Genomic DNA, 6,563 nt, shown 5'->3' on the forward strand with positions numbered 1-6,563 from the left:
ATGCATATTTGTGTCAAAAATAAAACTGCATATCGGAGGATTTGTAATGTAAAATATGCTAGAAATCGTATTGTTATCATCACATGTAAAGTTTGTAAGTCTAAGATTATCGCTAAACGATAATCATCTTTTTATTGTCTAAAGCTTGTATTAAAATAAGAGTTATGGTTTGTAATGTAAAATAAATGCAGTTGTTCTTTTAAAAATGTCGCATATAGAGGTCAATACCTCGCAATGAAATCATACGTTATTTAACTCGTTCTTATGGTTAAGGACGGGTTATGACATGTGGTATCAGAGCAGTGGTCTTAGCGAACCAGGTTTGCATTAGTGTGTCTAACTGATAAGTCGTTAGGATACATTAGTAAGTCTGGACTTTGACCGGGTCTGATTTAAAAACCATTGCTTATCATTGTTGGTTAAAATTTATATGTAAATATTATGTAGTACTAATGGGTTAGTTGTTGTGTGATAGATGTCGGGCTCAAAACTTGTCATCACGTTCAGCGACTCCGAACCAGAATCTTCAGATGGTGTTCCAGTCATTAACCTATCCGATGACGAAAATAATATCTTTGGGGAAGACTCACAAATTCCGGATGAACCGACTATAGAGAACCCGGAAAGTGAACCCGAGGAGGAAAGTGAACCCGAGGAAGAAATACAGGAAATTACAAAAGACGAGTTCGAACTAGGAAAGAAACGAAAGGCTAATGAATTAGAAAATTCAAATCCCGAGTTTAGTAAGGATGATGTGGCACCAACTCCACTAGACACTACCACCCCTATTCCCGCTATTCCTATTCGTTCTATCCCGGCATCCAGTTCTTCAGCCCCACAGCCAAAATATAGGCAGACAGCTAGGATAAGCGTTAGGCCATTCCTTGAACCTAAACGTCCTAGAAAATAGACCAAACGATGCGCTGCCGTATTAAACCATGGGATCATATAATGTTTTGTATAATATTATTAGTGTGGTTTGCTTAATGTTCGATGTAAGATAAGCATATGTAAAATAGTGAAGTGTGAAATGCAATAATTTTCCATGGTTAAGTATTATTTAGATGGTAGTAATTGATTCTGTACTAAGCTATTAAGTATGGACATTAACGGGTAGGTACTACCCTAGATATAATTATAAAACGCTAATAAGAAGAAAAGGCTTTTATAATAATACCTGGTTCATATTATTAATAAGCTATAATGTACTGTAAATATACACTACATCTATAATATTCCATGTGAATAATTATTTTCTTTTCATTCTTATAGAAGAATATGGCGCGATTGAACCGAATGACGGAACAAGAAATCCAGGAACTCATCAATCAGCGAGTGAACGACAGAATGTTATGGGTCGAGGCTGCAAGAGGTGCTGCAGTTAACCCAAATCCTCGTGTGGGGTGCACTTACAAAACTTTTCAAGCTTGCAAGCCCTCATCATTCAGTGGAACAGAAGGACCGATCGGTTTAACCCGGTGGATAGAAAAGATGGAGACTGTGTTTAAAATCAGTGGTTGTGTTGAAAAGGACATGACCAAGTATGCATCGTGCACTTTACAAGATAGTGCACTCACGTGGTGGAAAAATTATGTGAAGGCTGTAGGAGGAGATGTAGCTTATGATACTCCGTGGGAAGAATTCAAAACAATGTTAATCAATGAATATTGTCCAAGGAACGAGGTTAGGAAGTTGGAAGATGAGTTACGAAGTCTGAAGGTTATTGGTACTGAAATCACCAACTATAATCAGCGATTCATGGAATTAGTTTTGCTATGTCCTGAATTGGTTCCAACCGAAGAACGGAAGATTGAAATGTACAAAGATGGTTTGCCCAAAAAGGTCAAGGCAAATGTTACAGCATCGAAACCTAAGACAATTCATGAAGCTATAACCATGGCAAACGAGCTAATGGATCAGGTCATCATGGATAAGAAAGTATCCAATACTGATGTGAAGGTATCAGGTAACAAAAGAAAGTGGAATGGAAATTATGATCGAGGTAACTAACAACAATCTTTTAAGAAACAAGAAAACACGCAAGGTGCGGGTAGTGGTTTAAGCTTTGGTTATAAAGGACAAAATCCTTTATGCAACCGATGCCACAAACATCACTCTGGTTACTGTAATGTGGTATGCAACAAATGTAATTGAAAGGGTCATCTTGCTGAAGATTGTAGGGCTCTCGTTACAAATACAAATGGTACCAAGACTCCTGCCACCAATGCAAATAGAACTGCTTTGGCTATCATTACTTGTTTTGGGTGTGGAAAACAAGGTCACTATAAGAGCCAGTGCCCGAATCCAGAGAAGAATATCGGACCTGCACGTGGGAGAGCATTTGTTATTAATGCTAGAGAGGCATGTGAAGACCCGGAGCTTGTTACGGGTACGTTTACCATTAATAACTTATCCGCATCTATTATATTTGATACTGGTGCTGATAGAAGTTACGTGTGTAGAGACTTTCACGCTAAATTGAATTGTTCATCATTACCTCTAGATGCTAAGTACATGATTGAGTTAGCTAATGGTAAACTAATTAAAGCCGATAAAATTTGCCGTGATTGTAAAATAAATTTAGCCGGAGAAACATTTAAGATTGATTTGATACCCGTAGAATTAGGAAGTTTTGATGTAATAATTGGCATGGACTGGATGTCCAAAATAGGAGCTGAAGTTGTGTGCGCCAAGAAGGCAATTCGCATTCCTCGTAAGGATAAAACGCCAGTAATGATTTATGGAGAGAAGGGTAACTCAAAGCTAAAACTCATTAGTTATCTGAAAGCTCAAAAGTGCTTGAAGAAAGGGTGCTATGCTATCTTAGCACATGTTAATAAAGTCGAAAAGAAAGAAAAAGAGAAGTGCATCAATGACGTGCCTGTGGCAAGAGATTTTCCTGAAGTATTTCCGGAAGAGTTGCCGGGATTACCTCCATTTAGATCTGTAGAATTTCAAATAGATCTTGTACCAGGAGCTGCACCGGTTGCCCGTGCTCCATATAGACTTGCACCGTCCGAGTTAAAAGAACTTCAGAGTCAGTTAAAAGAATTACTGGATCGTGGATTCATACGACCAAGTACTTCACCGTGGGGAGCTCCAATTTTATTCGTCAAGAAGAAAGACGGATCTTTCCGAATGTGTATAGATTATCGTGAATTAAATAAGTTAACTATCAAGAATCGGTATCCACTACCGAGAATTGACGACTTATTTGATCAACTTCAAGGATCATGTGTGTACTCGAAAATTGACCTAAGATCGGGCTATCATCAATTACGCGTCAAAGAAGAAGATATACCGAAAACTGCTTTTCGGACACGTTATGGTCATTACGAATTTTTGGTCATGCCGTTTGGGTTGACAAATGCGCCAGCTGTATTCATGGACCTCATGAATCGAGTTTGTAGTCCATATTTAGATAAGTTTGTTATCGTTTTCATTGATGATATTCTTATCTATTCCAAGAGTGAGCAAGAGCATGAGCAGCATTTAAGGTTGATATTAGAGTTGTTGAGAAAAGAACAGCTATATGCTAAATTTTCTAAATGTGCTTTCTGGTTGAAAGAAGTGCAATTTCTTGGCCACGTTGTTAGTAGCAAAGGAATTCAGGTTGATCCAGCAAAAATTGAAGCCATTGAAAAATGGGAGACTCCTAAGACACCAACGCAGATACGCCAATTTTTGGGTTTAGCCGGTTATTATAGAAGGTTTATTCAAGATTTTTCCCGAATAGCTAAGCCGTTGACAGCGTTAACGCAAAAAGGGAAGAAATATGAATGGACATCTGAGCAGGAGAACGCATTTCAATTACTGAAGAAGAAGTTAACTACGGCGCCTATTTTATCGTTACCTGAAGGGAACAATGATTTTGAAATATATTGTGACGCTTCGCGACAAGGTTTTGGTTGTGTTCTTATGCAACGAAAGAAAGTTATTGCATACGCATCCCGACAATTGAAGATTCTCGAGCAGAATTATACGACTCATGATCTAGAACTGGGAGCAGTCGTGTTTGCATTGAAGATATGGAGACACTACTTGTATGGGGTTAAATGCACTGTGTTTACTGATCATAAAAGTCTTCAGCATATTTTTGATCAGAAACAGCTGAACATGAGACAACGTAGGTGGGTCGAGTTAATAAACGACTATGATTGTGAAATTCGTTACCATCCCGGGAAAGCGAATGTGGTGGCTGACGCACTAAGCAGAAAGGAACGAGAACCAATTCGAGTACGAGCGATGAACATAAAAATTCGCATGAATCTCAACTCACAAATCAAAGAAGTTCAACGAGAAGCACTTACTAAAGAAAATATAGGAAATGAAATAATGAAGAAGTATGAGAAGCAACTCGTTATACGGGAAGATGGAATTCGATATTTTGCAAACCGTATTTGGGTACCGAAGTTGGGTGGATTAAGGAAGTTAATATTGAATGAGGCACATAAGACAAGATACTCGATACATCCTGGAGTTGGAAAGATGTACCAAGATCTTAAGACACATTATTGGTGGCCTAATTTAAAGACAGACGTTGCAACATATGTTGGGGAATGTTTAACTTGTTCCAAAGTCAAAGCTGAACACCAGAAGCCGTCAGGGTTACTTCAACAACCAGAAATCCCAGAATGGAAATGGGATGGTATTACCATGGATTTTATCACGAAGTTACCAAAGACTGCCTGGGGATACGACACCATTTGGGTGATTGTTGATCGTCTCACCAAGTCTGCACATTTCTTGCCTATAAAGGAAACGGATAGAATGGAGAAACTATTACGATTGTATATAAAGGAAGTTGTTTCAAGGCATGGAATACCTATTTCCATTATATCCGATCGTGATAGTAGATTTACATCAAAGTTCTGGAAATCACTACAGGAGGCCCTAGGAACTCGTTTGGATATGAGTACCGCGTATCATCCGCAAACCGACGGGCAGAGTGAAAGAACGATTCAGACTCTTGAAGACATGCTCAGGGCATGTGTGATTGATTTTGGAAACGGATGGGATAAATATCTACCATTAGCAGAATTCTCGTATAATAATAGTTATCATGCGAGCATTAAAGCTGCGCCATTCGAAGCATTGTACGGAAGGAAGTGTAGATCTCCTATTTGTTGGAATGAAGTAGGAGATCGACAATTAACTGGTCCCGAGATCATACACGAAACGACTGAGAAGATAGTACAAATCAAGGAGAGATTGAAAACAGCCCGTAGTCGCCAAAAGAGCTACACCGATGTCCGAAGGAAACCATTAGAGTTTCAGATCGGTGACATGGTTATGCTAAAGGTGTCACCTTGGAAAGGTGTAATACGTTTCGGTAAAAGAGGTAAACTGAACCCAAGATATGTAGGCCCGTTCAAGATCATCGAACGCATTGGACCGGTAGCTTATCGACTCGAGTTACCACAACAACTCGCCGGAGTACATAATACCTTTCACGTCTCAAACCTTAAGAAGTGTCTTGCAAAGGAAGACCTCACCATTCCTCTTGAAGAAATCCATGTCGACGAGAAACTACAATTCATCGAAGAACCAATCGAAATCATGGATCGTGAAGTAAAACGGCTCAAGCAGAGCAACATACCGATCGTTAAGGTTCGTTGGAATGCTCGAAGGGGTCCCGAGTTTACTTGGGAACGAGAGGATCAAATGAAACAAAAGTATCCACACTTGTTTCCCGATGACGCAAAATAGGTACAATTTTAAAATTTCGGGACGAAATTTATTTAACGGGTAGGTACTGTAATGACCCGCACTTTTTCGATCATTCTATACTTATAAGATTAATATTTACATAAATTAAACCTTACCAACATGACAAGCAATCCAAATTGTTGAGACTTATGCCTTCGAAAAGAGTTTTACACAACGTTTGACCGTCTAGTTTGACCGATGATATCACGAACTATATAACATATGATAATTATACGTTTGTGTATATATATGTATATATACATATTTAACATGATCTAAGAATGTTTTAATACCTCATTTTGTATTAATAACAATAAGTTACAAGTATATTTTGAAACTACTAACCTAAGTTTTCAAAACGATAACCATACGTAACGTTATTTGACATAAATACTTATGACCTATAATGTTTATACATATATCGTATAAGTAATGTATTTAATCACTTTTAAGGACTTAAATACATAAAACAATATAAGTATATTCACAAAAGATAGCTATATTTGAATTCTCATTCCATTTTTCACAAAATTTCTATACGTATATCTAGAGTATAAGTACTCGTATCATACCTAGCTTCTATACGTATTTACTATTGGTATATACACATCAAATCACCACCAACCAGCCCTTGTTCAATGCCTTATGTATAAGGTGTAACGACCCGGAAATTTCCGACCAAATTTAAACTCTAATCTCTATATGTTTCCGACACGATAAGCAAAAACCCTAATGTTGAGTTTAGAAAGTCTGAAATCTATATTGGAATGATTAGTTACCTTTGACCAAGCCTGACGATTCACGAACATTATGTGTATGTATGATATATATTTATTAACTGATAACGTTAACAA

The sequence above is a fragment of the Rutidosis leptorrhynchoides genome, chromosome 9, assembly GCF_046630445.1.
Source record: "Rutidosis leptorrhynchoides isolate AG116_Rl617_1_P2 chromosome 9, CSIRO_AGI_Rlap_v1, whole genome shotgun sequence".
In the NCBI taxonomy this organism is placed as follows: Eukaryota; Viridiplantae; Streptophyta; class Magnoliopsida; order Asterales; family Asteraceae; genus Rutidosis; species Rutidosis leptorrhynchoides.